Genomic DNA, 19,078 nt, shown 5'->3' with positions numbered 1-19,078 from the left:
GATCTCCTGTGGCAGCCCTGAATCATGGAGATCCCATGGGTATTGTTCCAAAGAACCAGTCTCTTCATGAGCTCTAGCAGGTCCTAGATGAGGTAGATGTTAAGATGGACCAACCCGAGGCCTGGCTCAGGGTGGTAGCTGAACTGGTCAAAACAGGACACTGGAGCCACCCTCCTCAGGTGAGGGGGCAGAGTCAACTCCCGTATACCCATGCCATCAGGGTCTGTTCTCCCTCATTCATGGTGAGGGGTGGGGCCATCTCTCCCAAGTGCAGGGGCCAGCTCTCCCAAGTGCAGGGGCCAGCTCTCCCATGAGAGTCCGGGCCAGGTCTCTTGCTGCAGTGTTGAGCAAGGCAGGACCAGCTTTCCCAGGGCCAGCAAAAGACAGGGCCAGCTCAGCATAGCCCTCTGATTTCATCATGCATAGTTCCTATGGTCCCCTGACACAGGCCACAGACATCCACCATAGCATGTTTTTAATAGAGGATAAAGCAAAGCACTTTCAAAACAAAATCATCAATTAAACATACATTTGCTGACATGACACTGTTTGCGAATGTTAAGAAGTTTCCAGCCTCTAGTACACTATATTTTCAAATATGAATATCCAAAGCTTAGAATGCTAATTTATTTTGAACTTCCAAAAGTTATCTCTCCAAAGTATATGAAGCATAAAATGACTTTATTTTGGAACATGCTTTATCTTATCACTTTGTAATTCATTATTTGCTTAAATTGCTCAATTTTCTCTATGCTGTCATGAAATTCTCGACTGATAAATATAAGAAGAATTAAATAAGAGAATTGCATCTCTTATTGGCTTCTATGCTGTTTGTAATATTTATCAGTCATCCTACATTAACTTATAAATTTTTCGTCTTTCATAAAATGCAGTTGGCACAAGTGGATGAAGGCAATGGTATAATGAATCACAAAACGAAGGCCTGCATTTAATGAAGGGATTCTTCCCATTGTACTTCTTGGCATGTGGAGAACATTTTATTACATTCTCTCAGAAAGGGAGAAGGCAGACAAGGAGTGAAAATTGAAAGACAGAAAAAAAAAAATCTTACCTGACACAAAACAAAACTGTGAGAGAAACCAGCCAGAGTCTAATCCTGCAAAAATTCAGCTTCTAATGTGAGAGGTCATTAAGGTGTCACAATCAAGGGACAAGTGTATGTTTCTACTGAATGGTAACCATAGGCCTGAAGGGTCACCTCCAGAAAATGTTCAGGAGAACATATTTAATTTCTGATATTCATATTTTGTAATCTGTGAGCTGGATGAACAAAGGCAGGATATTAAGCTATGTTCTTGTTTTCTGAGATAAAATACCAACATTTTTATAATTAATTCAGCATTTAAAAGTATTTTTTAAATTATATGTATGTATATGTGACTATGATTGGCAGCTGCCTGTGAAAGCCAGGACAAACCCAGGCAGTTGTAAGCCACCTGACATGAGTTCTGGAAATCAGACTCAGGTCCTCTGCAAGAGCAGAACACATTCTTAACCACTGAGCCATCTCTGCAGCTCAAACAGTTCTCAATTAAATGCACATATACTAAAATCTCCTCAGGTCCTCTGTTCTGGTTGGTCTTTGTCAACTTGAAACAAACCTAGACATATTTAGGAAAAGAAGCCTCCACTAAGGAAAAAAAAAAAAAAAAAAACCTTCTATTAGATTGTAGGCAAACCTGCGAGGCATTTTCTTGATTACTGACTGATGAGGGGGAGCTCAGTTCATTGTGGTTGATGCCCTTCATGAATAGGTAGTTATGGGTTGTATTAGAAAGCAAGCCAAGAGCAAGCCAGTAAGGAGCACTTGTCCACAGCTTCTGCTTTTCCTGCCTCGAATTCCTCCTGCCCTGACATCCCTCATGAATCGACTATCAAATATGGATACGTAAGCCAGATAAACCCTCTCCTCCCCTAGCTGCTTTTGGTCATGGTATTTTATTACAGCAATAAAAACCTAAGAAATCCTCCAAAATTACTATATCTGGTGTATTTGGTGTTCCTATTTGAAGAAAATTAAGACCAATCTTTTCTTAAAAATTTTTGTTAACTCTTTACACTTTAGCTGTTATATTCCCAATGAACACTGCAAAATAATCTCCAAATTTACAAGTAACGAAACGTCAGATAGATTCTTTACCAAGCTAATGTGACTATGGCCACTAATTTTTTTGAAAAAATATCTTTTGAGACTGTAATGTAATTACATCATTTCCCCCTTCTCTTTCTTCTCTCCAAATTATCCCACATACTCCTTCTTGCTGTCTTTCAAATTTATGGCCACTTTTTCCATTAATTGTTGTTACATGCATATATGCAACACCTGCTCATCCTATATATTGTTATTTGTATGTATGCTTTCAGGGCTGACCATTTGGTATTGGATAACTAACTGGTTTGCTCTCCCCTGGGAAAGAGGGAAAGACTATTTATCTCACTCTCAATATCCCTTAGCTGCCTGTAGTTCATCAAGTAGGGTTGAAGCTCCATGAGCTTCCCCCATCCACTTTGGCATGTCTGTTGTTGTTGTCCCTGTGCAGCTCATGTTTGGACAATCATGTTGGTGAGACTCTATGGATGTAGCTTCTAACATTCCTAGGAGACACAGTCTTATAGCAAACTCCCCGGTCTTCTGCCTCTTACAATCTTTCTGCCTCCTCTTCCATAATGTTCCCTGAGCCTTAAGTCCTGCAGTTCTTTTGCATATGTATGCATGGGGACCAGACTTCCCAACTCCAAAACTGCATTTTGATTGGTTGGGGTGTTCTGTAGGGGTCTCTGTCTGTTACAAAGAGAAGTTTACTTGAGGGCTGGGGACTACACTTATCTGTGGGTATAGGGATACATGTTTAGAATCTGGTTAGGGATTATGCTGATTTTAATATAGTGGTAGTTGTAGGGTCTACTGAAAAATCCACAATTTCACTAGTCCTAGGTAGTTGGTTAGGTTTCTAGAACCAGGCACAATTTCCCTCTCGTTGAATGGTCTTAAGTACAACTAGAGAGCTGTTGTATTGTCAAGGTGTGTGTACCACTATTGCACCTTTAGGGTTATCATGCCATGCTGGTTGTTGTCTCAATGGACATGTTTTTATTCTAGTTCAATGATCTGTACATGCTAAAAGCATGGGATTGTGGTTGGAGTCTTGCTGCACCAACGGCAAGCCATGAAGAGTGCTAGCCTCTGGGATACTTGTTTTCTTGTTTGTAAAATGATGATGATGGTAACCACTGCCACCTCTTCCAGGACCCGGGACAAAGAGGAGCTCAGTAGATCACTATAGTTTTCCTGTCCTCCTTAAGGTACAACTGTCATTGAGGAGTCAACGCAGTGTCATCTGTGACTTGAGGCCTTAGCAAGTGATGAACAAGCAAGAGTGATTATGATTGTGCTATTGACATCCAAGTTTGGGGACTTGATTTTATCTTTTGTACAAAGCAGCCAGTTAGCACAGCACTATTTTGTGAATGATGGGCAAAGACTCCGTTACAATGCAGTAGGGAGCATGAAGGTCAAACAGACAATACATAAGAAGAGCTTGCTTTGGAGCTGTGCTCAGGAAGCCGGCCACGTTTATTATAAACAGTAAGTGAAGCTGCTCTTTCTCTGGAGGGAGACATCCCAGAAAGGTTCTGAGAGAGGACGTTCAAACAGAGATTGTTCCATGAGACCACAGGATTCATTTAATGCCTATATGGTCTGCAGGCATATTTCTCAATTATTCTTTAATTGTGTCAGTAAACACTGACAGTTTGAGACATACTAAATTTGAGAAGTTGCCAGGTCTACTTTATTTTTCACAAAACCTCCACATCATTGGCAATCTACAGCTACTTTCTTACCTTTGGAGCAGGAAGGCATTAAGAGGTGTAGTGGCTAGGTGCCTGAGTGCAAGAATGCCGGAGCACTCAAAACAAAGTGTGGCAGGGTCTGAAGAGGGGTAAGGTGTTTTGGAGCACCTAAACATCAGAGGCCCACTTAAGGCATTTTGGAAAGGGAAAGGGGGAGCATCTTGCACTCTGAGGAAATGAGAAAGGAATAGAGAGGTGTAGGGAAAAGGCATTGTCCTGTTTGCTTTCTGTTGCTGGGATAAACATCATGACCAAAAGCAATCTGGGGAGGAAAGGGGTGATTTCTTCTTACAAAGTACAATCCATTATTAAGGACAGCCAGGGTAGGAACTTAAGGCAGGAACCTGGAGGCAGGGACTGAAGCAAAGCCCACAGAAGAATGCTGATTTCTGGCTTGTTTAGCTGCTTTTCTTTTTCTTTACAGACTCAGACAGGCTGTTGACCTCTTCCTGTGGCAGAAGGGATCCCAGAATCGACTCTGAGGTTTGGCTGCTGAGAACAGAGAGATCCAGAAAGCAGTTGAACCAACCTGTGGGAGTTAGCATTTCTTTCCTGAAGTCTAGAGCACCCAGGGAGCCCGTCACAAACTCGCAGGCCCTATTCCTGATGAGATGTCCTCTAGCAACTGAAAGATTACAGGAAAGTGTGGTCTGGCAGCCCCTAGCTCAAACTCACCAATCTGGGAATATCCTCAGACGTGCTCACTGCAAACAATCCTGAGGAATGTCCCAGGCAATGAACAGTTAAAACTGCATTCTTTGCAAACCCAGCAAGAGTGAATGCTGATGCTCGGGCACTTGCTCAGCATCTCTCTTACCTCCTGCCTGCCTCCAAGGTGAGAGGAAAAGCTAATGTAGGTTGAAAACGGCTTTAAGGCTTTTGTGAAAAGTAAAGTATAGGTGGAGATTTCTCAAATGTAGTATATTGGCTCAACCTGTCAAGTGTTTAGTGACAAAATTATACAATAATTGAGCTATGCCTGCAGACAATATTGGTATAGTTAATATAGCTGTTCTTTTGATTTTAAAGTGTAGATAAATAATATAAGAAATATAATTGATTAAATTTAAGCTACATATCCTTATCATTGCTAGATTTTTACTTTTTATATTATAATTAATATATAATGTAATTGTAACATTTCTCCCTTCTGTTCTTTCTCTCCAAACCCTCTCACATACTCCCTCCCAAGTTCTCTTCCAAATTCATGGCCTCTAAATATAATCTTCTCAGTTGGTATAATGCTTCTTATGGGTATGTTTTCAGGGCTATTGGGCACTGGACAACCAATTGGTGTGCTCTTCCTTGGAGAAGACCACATGGTGTCCCAGCAATAGGGACTTACCTTCTGCCTCTGAGGAGCAATCCAGAGCAACAGCAACAGGATGCATTTTGGGGGAGTTTCTTGGAAAGTCTCCTGGCCAACAACTCAAATGAGGGCTTCTCCTGTCTGGTATAGGGATTTCTGTTGGGTGTGTTCTTTGGCTCTTGTAGGGAGCACCATCATCCCAGTTTTTTTTTTTAAAGCCTATTGAAACTATATGTGGGCATTTATACATATTATGTGTATTGTAGGGTTTTTTCTTTCTTTCTTTTTATTTTTGTTTATTTATTTTTTTCTATTATCAGCTTGATACAGTACAAATTCTTTTTTTTTCTTTAATGCTGAATGCTGTTTATTGAAGGAGGGAGAAGATCTTAAATACAGGCTTACAGCACAATGGGAGAACCCTGGAGGCCAGAAGTTTGCTACAGATGTTTTACAATCTTGCATCTAAGCTGTTAACACTCATTATTCAGGATACATAGACAAGGAACTTCCCTTAATCATTCAGGAGGGTGAAACCCGGGGGGCAGGGGGGGATTAGCATTGGGAGGATATCAAGGTCAAGGTTATCAAACAAGGCAAAAGTTATCCAAAATGGGGGCCAGGGCCCTATAGGTCCCCCTTTTACTAATAAATGAGCTTCCGACTTAGGTTGCATGGAATGCTGTGGATATTACTCTATGTAAATAAAACACTGATGGCCAGTGACCAGACAGGAAGTATAGGCGGGACAAAGAGAGAGGAGAATTGGGGAAACAGGAAGAAGGAGGGAGAGACACTGCAGCCACCGCCATGACCAGCAGCATGTGAAGATGCCGGGAAGCCACCAGCCACATGGCAAGGTATAGATTTATAGAAATGGGTTAATTTAAGATAAAAGAACAGTTAGCAAGAAGCCTGCCACGGCCATACAGTTTATAAGTGATATAAGCGTCTGAGTGATTATTTTATAAGTGGATTGTGGGACTGCGGGGCTTGGGGAACCTGGAGAGAAGCCCTCCAGCTACAAATGGCGCCCAACGTGGGGCTCGAACCCACGACCCTGAGATTAAGAGTCTCATGCTCTACCGACCAATCTATCCCTTCATCTTATCATCTCTATATCCTCCCATATATCCATATCATATCCCCTTTTCTTCAAACACTTCATAGACCTAGAGAATATGGCATTTAAATAACTTAAAATTCTGTTGACGTGAGACACAATTGCTCCTGGCTGCACCAATTGATCCCGAGAGAATGTTGGGCTTCTAAGACATTTCCATTTGGAAGTTTGTCTTTTTGGCACAAAATGGCCTACTAGACAAAGAACTGCCCTTGCCTTGACGGCTGACAGTACAAATGCAATGCTGTCCTTTCTGGACAAGCGGGACACAAGGAAAGTGACCACTGTACTCTGCCAAGACAGGGTAAGATGGTCTCTCAGAATTCCTGCTTCTAAAAATGGTCTGTCAGATACTCTAGTCCTGTAGCCAATTTAAATGCACCAACAATGCTGAGAAACATTAGATAACTGTCCAGGCTGCCAGCTGTCTTGGTCTACTTTTGCAAGATTCCTGAAAGTTGCTTGCATCCATCTACCATTTCTCAGGTACCATTATGTTCCTTCTCAGGTCTTTGATGTGGTTGAAAACTAGATAATTGTAATTTCCTCAGTTATGATAAAAGATAAGTTAGATATAAAACCTTAAACTCACAAATATAAGATAGATAGGACATCTTCTTTAATATTGTAACTGTAATTCTTGCTCGATAATTGTTTTGTTATATGTAATTTTACTATGTTAAAGTTAAAACCTTCCTTTTTAAAAAAAGAAGAAAAGGGGAAGTGCTGTGGATATTACTCTATGTAAATAAAACACTGATGGCCAGTGACCAGACAGGAAGTATAGGCGGGACAAAGAGAGAGGAGAATTGGGGAAACAGGAAGAAGGAGGGAGAGACACTGCAGCCACCGCCATGACCAGCAGCATGTGAAGATGCCGGGAAGCCACCAGCCACATGGCAAGGTATAGATTTATAGAAATGGGTTAATTTAAGATAAAAGAACAGTTAGCAAGAAGCCTGCCACGGCCATACAGTTTATAAGTGATATAAGCGTCTGAGTGATTATTTTATAAGTGGATTGTGGGACTGCGGGGCTTGGGGAACCTGGAGAGAAGCCCTCCAGCTACAATGGAACATCAGCAGGTCACCTTATCCATCATGGAGACGCCTATCCAGGCCACACAGGCACTCTGTCTTAGGTTGGTGAGCACCCCCCAGGTATTACCCATCTCTGAATACTCATTATCATACAGGCTCAGTCATGTGTGAGCTGCAGAGTTAACTGCTGCCAAAGATCTCAAAGTGGCGCTGGGCTTGCAATCTGTGTGTTTGACACAGAAAAGACCAACAGAGGTCCTAACCCACCCATAGCCAGTAGGCTAAAGGCAAATGAGCCATTCCCTTCCTTAACGAGCCTTACTGCAAATTGGAGTCCTTGTAAGATGGTATCCCAAAAGCAAATGGAACTTGAGTTTATAAATTTATAATTTTAAAAGCCAATTGAAATGTATATAACCATTGAATTAAATTTATCATGCCCAATAGAATGAAAGATAAACTAACTGTGGTAGCTATTTTTGCTGCCAGGGTCTCCACTGTGCTAGCTGTAGTAAGCAATTATGAAATGGTAATCCCAGAAACAGTAGCAGCAGTGGCCACCACTGCTATAATAGCAACAACAGCAGCAGCAATGTCAAATTCTCTTCTGGAGTGTGTGGGCATCCATTGACATGGATACAACTCCAGGAACACGAACCACCAAAGTCCATTTTTCTTGATGCCAGCACGACTTAATCAGGCAGCTTTGCAAAAGAACAACTAAGAACCATAAAGAAAAAACAGGCAGCTCACAAGGAGCACAACTAATACAACTAATGGTCTTATAATGGCTACATTTAGGCATATATATATATATATATATTGGTTTTTCGAGACAGGCTTTCTCTGTGCAGCTTTGTGCTTTTCCTGGAACTCACTTGGTAGCCCAGGCTGGCCTTGAACTCACTGAGATCTGCCTGGCTCTGCCTCCCAAGTGCTGGGATTAAAGGCGTGCACCACCAACACCCAACTAGGCTGATAAATTTTAAGGTATCTTCAAAGGGGGCTAAATGAATTTCAGGAGGCCAATAAATGTTGCACAGAGCCACTCCTGAAAAGTATGTGTTACATCAGCTTGAAGAGGATTTTGAAAATGAAAAGGCTTAGTTGGCATGCAACTGTTAACAAATAGAGGTCAGTGACCTTCAGGGTTATCCTTAATCTCCAAGGTGTCTGTGTGACACGTTCTCAAACACACTTGAAAAAGCAGTTACCATACATTACCTTCTGGAGAATCCAATCTCATGGTTACAGTTCCTAGGCTTATGTTAATGCTTGCCAAAGTTGGTCATATTGGGCTCTCAATCCCCATTGGCATCAGAAGGGGAGAGTTTTTCATGAAGGCCCAATAGGTCTCTGCCATGTTGGGCTTCAGCAGCAGCAACAGGGTGCACTCAGGAATCTAAAGAGGAACCTCATTGTCCTGAGGAAAGACATAAACAGAACCCCAGGCCCACACCAACACCAGATCGCTTCTCCTCCAAATGATAGTAGAAAGATCCTTCCATTGCTCCAGAGGGTGATTTGCAACAGGAGCCCTCCAGTGCTTATCTGCAGTGAATATGTATTGTAGGTTTTTAAGGTAAATAATTAATAATATGATTTCTTGTGGCTTTTTCAGACATCCTTATTGTTATTTGACCGTCTCCCTCCTCCTCTGTAAGGACCCCCCCCCATTTTCCCATTTGCCGAGTAAGAGCTCTTGTACCCTGCTGTTCCCCCTCTATTACTTGTTGCAGGATAGCTGATCACACTGTGTGAAGATGTGTCTTTGTCCTTCTTTGCCTGCCTAAAGCAACTTCTGATTGGTTTAATGAAGAGCTGAAGGGCCAATAGCTAGGCAGGAGAGGCTAGGCGGGACTTTCGGGCAGAGATAGGAACTCTGGGAAGAATCTGAGAGGCAAGAGATTCACCAGCAAGAGGCAAAAGAAATTGGACAGACAGTATGGAGGAGAGGTAACGCCATGTGGCAGAACGTAGATTAATATAAGTTGGTTAGTTTAAGTTATAAAAGTGAGTTGGGATCAGGCCCAAGTTCAGGCTGAGCTTTCATAATTAATAGTAAGTCTCCATGTCATTATTCAGTAGCTGATGATCCAAAGAAAGTCTGATTACAATTACTCCTCAGTGCCTTATCCTGGCAATGGTCTCATTTTCTTTCCTGGTTTCTGTAGTTACTACAGGCTATGTCCTCACATCTGAAGATTCGGAGCTAGGAGCCTCTTTTGAGAGAGAAGATGTAATATTTGCCTTTCTGGGTCTGGGTTACCTCACTCAATATCTTTTCTTGTTCCACCAATGTACCTGCACAGCCCATGATTTCATTTTTCTTTACAGCAATCAACATTCCTGAGTTTATCTATACCACATTTTCATTACTAATGCATCAATTTTAAGACATTTAGGTTGTTTCCATTTCGGAGCTATTGTGGGTAGAGCAGCAATGAATGTGGCTGAGCAAGTGTCTGTGAAGTAGGATGCTGAGTCCTTTGGGTAAATGCCAAGGAGTGACTATAGCTGTGCCATATGACAGGTTTATAGTTCAGCCTTCTGAGAATTCCCCATACTGACAGCCATAGTCGTTGTCCCAGTTTGCCATTCCACTTACAATGAATGAGAGTTCTTTTTTCTCTGCATAACTCCAGTATTTGATGTCAGCTATTTCATTTTTAAGAACTGTTCAATCCGAGTACTGGCTAAGACGTGCAGATTCCTGTTTGTAATAGACAGTAACAACAACGAAAAGGACTGGGTTGTTTAAACAGATCAATGGCTGGCATTGACAACTAAAAAGCAAACCTATCTATAGTTATTGAGTTTGTCTTATTATTCTTAACACTCTTCAACAGTTCAAGCTGTAATTTAGAGCAGTAAATACAATGAGTAATTGACTGAGTGCTATGTTTAACCTCAAAATCAATAGGCTACTCTACTAATCAATTTCAACTCTGTAAAGCTAATTAATCTTAACTCTGAAAGTTTGGGCTCATGCTATGCAACCTCTTTTAATTTTTCCAAAATCAATTTCCGCACCATAGGGCTAACTTCACCTAAATAAATTCTTTTGGCAACAGTTTCTTAACGTGTCCTGATCAATTTCCATTCTGCCTTCTTTTCTTCCACAAAGTGAAAATTGTTCAGGGACTCTCAGCACATCAGGATGCAGGATACACTTTTTTATAATCACTCATCCTGTGTAGAGTTTGAGGAAACGCTGAAGGAAGACCCCAGACTCAAATAGTATGCAGGAACAAAGAGTGTTTATTATACCACGTGCATGTGGGGTCAGTTGCCTGTACAAAATGGCCACGATAACCCCAAGAGGGATGTGTAGGCTCCTTTTAAGCACAGCTAAGGGGAGTTTCAGGGTCAACATAATTGGTTACATAAGAGGTTACATCAGTATATTTTTAATTGGCTGAGGTTTAGTCTTACCATTTTTGGACACATCTGCACAAGCTTTGACATGACTCAGAAGGGGGTTACTGGGTTTGTCCTTGAGACACTGTAAGGCTGACTTAGACCCTCTGTGTTCGTTCTATCCCTCAACCCTGAATGTGAGGGCCTTGTAGATAAGTGGTCCTTTGATGGCAAGACACCTGATTGTCCTTCACAGAGAACTAGAACCTAAATTCAGTTGTGAAAATGGGAGAGTTTAACCCCGTCACCTGAATTTGTAGCAGATCTGCTTAAAACCTTCCTTCTCCTGGTGTCCATCCTTTCTCCCTCTCTCACACCTAGACTGTCAATAAACTTCTGTCAATACACTGGAGGCAGTTTAGGAGGAAGGAAAGGTTTATTCTGGGTTCCAGTTTGAGGGCACAGTCCATCATGGTTGGGAAGGCATGGCCGCAGGAGTGTGAGGCAGCTGATCACATTGTAACCACAGTGGGGAAGCAGGGAGAGATGAAAGGTAGCATTCACCTCACTTTTCCCATTGTGTTCATTCTATAGCTCCAGCCTATGGAATGATGCCTCCTATATTTAGTGTGGATGGTCCCACTTCAATTAATGCAATCCAGAAAGCTCCTCACAGACATGCCCAGAGATTGGTTGCCTGGGTAAGTCTAGATCCTGTCAAGTTGACAGTGACAATCAGTGTTAACCATCACAAGTCAACACCCGTCAATCTGACAGCCAAATATCACTTTTAAGTCACACTTTCCATCTCTTTGCCCCATAAACTCATGGCTCTCTCACTGGGCAAAATGTATTCGGTCCAACTTCAAAAGTTCCCATAGTCTTTAACAGTACCAACACTGCTTAAGAGCTTACAGTCCAAGTATCTTCCGACACTCAAGGCAATGCCTTAGCTGTGAGTACCTATATAATTAAAATAACAAATGACAAACATCCAAGAGACAGTAACAGAGACCAAGCATTTCCATTCCAATAGGGAATGATAAAGGCATAGCTTGGGCCCAAACCGAGCAAGGCAAACACCAAGTCCTGCAGCTCTGTGCTGTCCAGCATTTGGAACTCATGGTGGACTCCTCTGGGCTCCAAAGGCATCAGGTAGCCATACTCCTGAAGTGATGCTGCCTGCAGCATCAGCAGCCTCTTTCTTGGCCTGGTTTCATCCTTCCATGCAGGTGTCCACAGTGGACAGCCCATGGTTCTACCATCTCCAACATCATGATGACTCCCTTGTGATTCAGGCTTCAGCATCCCTGACAAACACAATGGCTTTATTGCAGGGACTCCAACCCTTTGTTAGAGATATGAATGGGGTCACAAAGCTATGGGCTACCACTCAAACTTAGGAGGTCTCAGCAAGACAAACTTGACTTCCATACAGAAGGGTCCATGGCTGCAGAGAGCTGGAGAGTGATTGCACAAGGTCCCAGTGGCCTCTACTTTTTATCCCTAATGCAAGAGGGAACGTGGCAGCTCTGGACCTGAGGTCTACTCTCAAAATCTGTGCAGTCTTGAGGACTGGCACAAAAGGAGAATGAGGAAGGAGTACAGGAAGGGGGTTATAACACATATTCCAGGGATTGTGGGATTGAGTTTGGATTTTACACACATGGATCTTTTAAGGATTGGGTTAAATTTGGTTGAACACACACAAATTTCATAACAAAGGAACCGAGCAGGTGTGAAGGAAAACAGACATACAGAAGTTAGATTCATTTGACAGAGATGACTAGGTTTATTCAAGTTTTCCCCACTCTTCCACTTTATTCCACATCCTTTCCTTCAAATCCCATTAAAGGGTGCTAGGCTTCTTTTTCCTGAGCGTCTTAAAGAAAAAGGCCATGTGGGTGTATGTTGGAGATTGTTTGATGATAGATATTTCTTTAAGCCACTGGATTATGCCTCTAATGTAGGGAATTAAAAAACAGCCTATTAGAGCCGTAACTACACTTATTGTAATTAAGGATATTAGAGAAGAAGTAATCATTCCTTCCACTTACCAAACCACCATTCCATTAAGTTAGTGAAAGGACTATGTCTTCCTGAATTTTCTGTTAGTTCATTAGAGCAAGCATTAAAACCGTGGAGAGACCTGGTAATGGTCCAGGCTGGAGCTGTGTTGATATAGGATGAAGGGCAACATTGTCTTCCCAGAATTACATAGACTATCTTTTTCAGCCAAAATCACATCTAACATAATTTTTTTCTCCCAAATCATCTTGCTAGTGGGGCTCAATTGTTCAGCATCTTGGGTATGATTAACAAATCTTCGTTGGTTGTACTAAATATAATTGATCGACAATTTGATTAGCAATCACTCACCAGAACAAAGCTGACTTGAAAGTGCCAGTGGTTTGTTTTTGAGCTTTGAATTCGTTTGGGACTCCCCAGGGCACTCTTACAGCATCTCTTTGAGAAACTGGCCTTCATGGCCCCAGTTACATTGCCCGTTGGAACCACTTGCTGTACCCACACAGAGAGGCATGAGTAAAGTTACTGCAGGCAGAAGGGGCTTTATGGCCCCTGGAGGCAGATGATGCTTCTTGTCTTTAAGTGGAGAAAACACTGCTGACAAGGCCTGGCAGGAATCATTGCCTCTTTGTTTAAGAGAATGATGATGCAATACATACCAATGATGCAATGCACACCTTTTGGGTCAGAGGACCATGCGAATGGAAAGGGACTTATTTCAGCCTGTGGTCAGGTTGCTAACGGCAATGACCCATTGTGCTTTAGCTATTTCTCCAGGTCCTTCTATTATTCCAGGTAGCAAAGTGAAGTCATGCTGGTCAATAAGCAATATAAGCAATGCTTTAAGTAAATCATTCAATGAATCAATAAATCAGTCTCTATAACTGATCTTCTCTACCATATTCTAGTTCTGTTGACTATACAGAAATGCCAAAAGTTGACCACTTGAAGTACATCCTGGTAATAGTTGATCATTAGTTGATTAACTCACTGAGTCTAGCAGATACCTTTTCTTGGGGCTACTATAAACTGCTAATAATGACTTAAAACATAATGTTCATTGATTCAGATAATGGGTACCATTCCACCTCAGTCACATTTGAGGGACTGCTCAATGCTTGAAATAACTGAGGATTTTAGGATTGGCTTTCATTCAAATAAAGGAGTGGCGTTCTTGCCATTTGTTTTTCTTACTTTGGGTAAAGGCGTACTCTACCCAATGTCTAGGCACAAGCCCAAGAAAGGGGAGGGCAGGGATATTCTAGTCTTGGTTTTCTTTTCCTTACAGGTATTTTTGCCTCCATTATTTCCTACCCTGGCCTTCTGTGAGTCCCTCCAAGGTTCAACCCCTTCCCCCTTAGGGGCTTTTTATACTCCAGTAGTCCTTTTGAGGATCACCACACTCCCTGCCCTGCTTCTGCAGTGGTTTCTGACTTAGCAGTTTCCTTTTACACTGCCATCCTGTGTTTGGTGCTTCATAGTAACAGTCAGTAAAAATCCCAGACCTGAGCCCAAAGACTTCTGGGGAGTTGTATGAAGTCACGAAAGTATGTATGAAACTGTAAATCAGGACTCTACGTTTGCTTCATGTCAACAGTGTGTCTCATTTGCTCTCTCCTTCATCCTCTTGGATGGCCTGACAACCAAGGGATACTTCTTAGTGTTTTTACATTGGTCTGTGCAGAGTTAACCGGTCATGCCAGGTGCTTACATGGGCTCTTCACTGCATTGCCCAGAGATCTTTGGTCCTGGGTATCCTCACCAGCACAGGAGGCACCAAAGACTCAGTACCCAGGGGCCACCACAAAGAGGCTGTAGGATGTGTCTTCCTCTGGAAGGGAGTCTGGGGGTTTCCTCAGGTGGGCTAAATTCCTGGAGCCCTCCCCCCAACTGTTAAGAGTGAGATTGAAGTCACACACCAATAGACTGCAACTCAAATTTGGGTGTCATGGCAGCGCAAACTACTTCTGAACAGTAGGGTACGTAGCTACAAAAACCTGAAGGCCGGGTGGTGGTGGCGCACACCTTTAATCCCAGCACTGGGGAGGCAGAGCCAGGTCGATCTCTGTGAGTTCGAGGCCAGCCTAGTCTATTGAGCGAGATCCAGAACAGGCATCAAAACTACATGGAGAAACTCTGTCTCAGGGGGTGGGGTGGGGGTGGGGGAAACAAAAACAAAAACAAAACAAGCAAACAAAAAAAAACAACATGTCATTCTGGGCTCTGCCTTTCATCCCTAATGCAAAGAGATCTTGGCTATCACTCCTTGGCTGAGGTCCAACCTCACAATCTGTACTTGATTATTTATCCCGAGGAATGGTGGGAAAGGAAAACAAAGAAGGAATGCAGGAGGAGACTTAAACATTCTAAGTATTGCGGCAATGAGTTTGGATCTTAGACCTGTGGATCTTTCAGCAGTTTGGTTAAATTCAGGCGAAAACATATGTATTTTTTTTAACAAAGTGAATGAGTGGACCTCACAGAAAACAGGCATAAAAACGCTATACGTATATGACAGAAAAGACCAGATTTCTCGCATCTGATACACATTGCCTGGCTTGACGAGCTTCTAAGAATCTTGGTGCGAGCTCCTAGCACCCTCTCACTCTTGGGTATTTCATGTATCTAAAACGAGTATCTCATGGACGACGCTGCCAAGTTCTGCTGCCAACTCGAGATGTTTCGGCCTCCTTTGAACACAGTTGCATCCACCTCTGTGTGATGACCCTGGGGAGACACTTCCCGGAGTTAAGGTTTTTGAGCAAGGACCCACTTCAGCGGCATTCTCCATCCGGACTCTCCATTTTGCTTTATTTTTCCCTCCCTCCCTCCCTTCTCTCCCTCCCTCCCTCCCTCCCTCCCTCCCTCCCTCTCTCCCTCCCTTCTCTTCTTTGTCTCTCCTTCTTCCTTCCTTTCTTTCTTTGTATGCATGTGTATGTTCATATGTATGGGGGGGGGGGCGCGCGGGCGGGACATATGGAGGCCAGAGGTCAACCTCTAGTATTGTGTGTGTGTGTGTGTGTGTGTGTGTGTGTGTGTGTGTGTGTGTGTATTTGAGATAGGTTATCTAACTAGTCTAGAATTGCCAAGTAGGCCACACTGGCTGACCATGAAGCCCTAGTAATCCGCTTGCCTCTGAGGTCCAGTTCTGGGATTAAAAGTGCACATTACCACATGTGGCTTTTTAAAGTGGGTTCTGGGTAGTCTGAGGTCCTCATGCTTGGGAGACAAGCACTTCACAGACTGAGTTGTATCCCAAGGCCTAGGCTCTCTCCTTTCAAGTGAACTTGCATTTTCATTAATTGGAGCCTTTGATGGATGGCATCTTAGCCTCGGGGAACCTGTCTTTATTACCCTAGTGCAGAGCAACATGTTTCTCTCTCACAAGTACATCTGTTTCCTCTACCTCCTTGCAACTTCAAAGTCAGTCCTTTCCCAGACAAATGTAACACATTTTCATATCTTTTCACTTCACTTTTGTTGCTACCTCTCACTGCAGACCCCAGTAAGAGAGATGAGCAGTTCCCATTATACAGCCTTAAAGATATCATGTTTTGAGATTTCATCCACCAAATTATTCCAATACTCTTGTATTCAGCCTCACTCAACTTCTCTTTAAAATTATTGTTATTAGCCAGACATAGCTACTAATCCCAGCACTCAGGAAGTAGAGGCAAGTGGATCCCTGAGAATTTGAGGCATAGTGAGTTCTAGGACAGGCAGAGCTACATAGTAAGACTCTGTCCCAAAACTAAATAAATAATTATCGCTGTGTATGATGTGTGGTCAATGTGTGCTGTAGTACACACGTCGAGGTCAGAGAACAACTTTCCAGGAGTGGGTTCTCTTTTTCCATATTAAAAAATTATCATTTTTACTTTGTGTGTATGAGTATTTTTCCTGCATGTATGCAAGTGTACCATGTGTGTCCAGTGCCTGTGGAGGCCAGACGGGAGTATCAGATTCCCCTGGAAGTCTAGTTAAAGATGGTTCAAAGTCATCATGTGGGTGCTGGGAACTGAACCCTTGTCCTAAGGGAGAACAATTAATGCTCTTAACCACTGAGCCCTCTGCCAATCCCTCCCTTGTAACCATTTTAAAGACAGGGTCCTCTCTTTTTGTTTCCGCCATGCTATATTTGCTAGGTTCACTGGCCCATGAGTTTCCAGGTGATTCTCCCATCTCTGTTTCTCATCTCACTGGAGGAACACAGTAATTACAGACACGTGGCATCATCTCCATATTTAAATGGGTTCCAGGGATTGAACTCAGGTCATTAGGCTTGCACATCTCACCAGGTCTCACATAAGTTCTCAGGATACATTTCACTGGGCCCCACACAAGTTCTCAGATGGTGTATGGAACTCTGCCCCCATCCCAGCTGTTGGAGTAGGCGGAACTCTACCCCCATCCCACTGTTGGTGTGTGGAATCGTGGCACCCATTCCAGCTGTTGGTGTAGGAGGAACTCTGCCCCCATCCCAGCTGTTGGAGTAGGTAGAACTCTGCCTCCATCCCAGCTGTTGGTATAGGTGGAACCGTGCCCCCATCTCCCCTACAACTGAGAGGACCATCTCAATTAACCCAACACAGAGACTCCCTCACAGACATGCCCTGAGGTTTGTCTCTTAGGTAATTCTAGATCTGGCAAGGTCATGGTCAGTATTAACACCTCTCCATCCCATCTCTATTCCCTTGTTTGATGGCCTAGGTTTCTGTCAGTCTAATGACCCAGGCTAGAGAGTAGGAGAGGAAGATGATGGGGGTGGGGGTGGGGGGGTAGGGGGGGAGAGTGACAGGCTGCAAAGCCTCTCAAACCTACACATAGTGAAAAGGAGGGAAAACTCACCACCTACCTTCATCCCAAGATCAAAATCATTAAACGACAGACTTATCATTGAATCTGAAATCTCATGTTCATTTTTGCTAAAGAGTATCTTGGTTTTACTCTGTCATGTTGTCCTTGTACTTCTGTGGCTTGGAGTGGGGTAAGCTCAGCAGAGCTTTAGAAGCTGCCCTATAGTAGGTTGGGAAGAGATGAGACCTCTTTCCTAAACCACATAGTTAGTTATTTGTTTATTTGTTTGTTTATAGTATACAGAATATAGATAAAAGTTTATTGTATAAAATCAGGCTTCGTATTTCATAATTTACCAAACTAAAGAAAAAGTAGTTCTTTCTCCAAAATTTCATCTTCACTTTCAACCATCTGAATGACTTAGATCAAGTGTCAACAAAACAAACACCATGAATAACACCGAGTCCTTTCAAACTGGCTGTTCCAAATGTTATTTTTTGGCATAGGTAATCTTTGCGACATGGGATGGCGTGATCTTAAACCAACCATTGCAAAGCGTCTCCGGCAGCTCATCTGCCTGCCTATCATTTTCAAATTATACAAATGCAGTGCTGTGCCTCTCCTATACCAATTGAACTTCCCTGAAATCATGGAGCTGATTAGACAGCATGGATAATATCATCTCATTAGTCTTTTCTGGTAAGTTATTAAGGAATAAGGCATACCCTGGAGGGTAACCGGGGACCTGAGGATTTGGTGTTGTATTTCCTTGGGTGTTAGCTGAATTTGGAGTTCTCTGATCTGGCTTTTTGTTTGCAGCTGTTTATGTCTGTTCCACGCTTTTACTTTTCTTCTTTTCCTTGTCAGTGACAGTGCCACACATTTTATATATTGTATCAGAATCTGTTTTTTCACACTGAATTCACATTGGTTTGCCATAAAATGGGAATCTTTGTAACTGTCTCAAAGCATTTGTGAATGAATCTAGTTCCTTAAATATAACAAAAGCCTGCCCTGTTCATCTTCAGGGCTATTGAAGACACAATATCTACCATGTTTTCAAACTAAGAAAAATGGGGCATACAGAGATCTCTTTATCTCTTCTTTTTCAATTTTGTCATTTATATTGTTGATATAAGTCATTTGATTTGGTTTGATAGTCATGTTTGGGTAAAACCCTTCAAACAGACTCTCACATAGTGGGTCTCGACCCCTTTGGCAAACCTCGATTTTCAAAAATATTTAGATGAGCCGGGCGGTGGTGGTGGTGGTGGTGGTGGTGGTGGTGGTGGTGGTGGTGGTGGTGCACGCCTTTAATCCCAGCACTCGGGAGGCAGAGCCAGGCGGATCTTTGTGAGTTCGAGGCCAGCCTGGTCTATAGAGTGAGATCCAGGAAAGGCGCAAAGCTACACAGAGAAACCCTGTCTCAAAAAAACAAAAAAAAAAAAAATTTAGATGACAATTTATAACAGTAGCAAAATTACAATTATGAAGTAACAATTAAAATAATATGATGGTTGGGGTCACCACACATGAGGAGCTGTATTA

The 19,078-nt window shown here is 42.6% G+C and overlaps 1 pseudogene; it reads right to left on the bottom strand.

Annotated features, from left to right (window-relative positions):
- Positions 1-18,020: 18,020 nt before the first annotated feature.
- LOC102912188 (U2 small nuclear ribonucleoprotein B'' pseudogene) lies at positions 18,021-18,694 on the bottom strand (annotated as a pseudogene).
- Positions 18,695-19,078: the final 384 nt, after the last annotated feature.

This window comes from Peromyscus maniculatus, chromosome 21, assembly GCF_049852395.1.
Source record: "Peromyscus maniculatus bairdii isolate BWxNUB_F1_BW_parent chromosome 21, HU_Pman_BW_mat_3.1, whole genome shotgun sequence".
Classification (NCBI taxonomy): domain Eukaryota; kingdom Metazoa; phylum Chordata; class Mammalia; order Rodentia; family Cricetidae; genus Peromyscus; species Peromyscus maniculatus.
The sequence above is the reverse complement of the archived record's forward strand: the minus strand, read 5'-3'. Positions and strand labels throughout refer to the sequence as shown.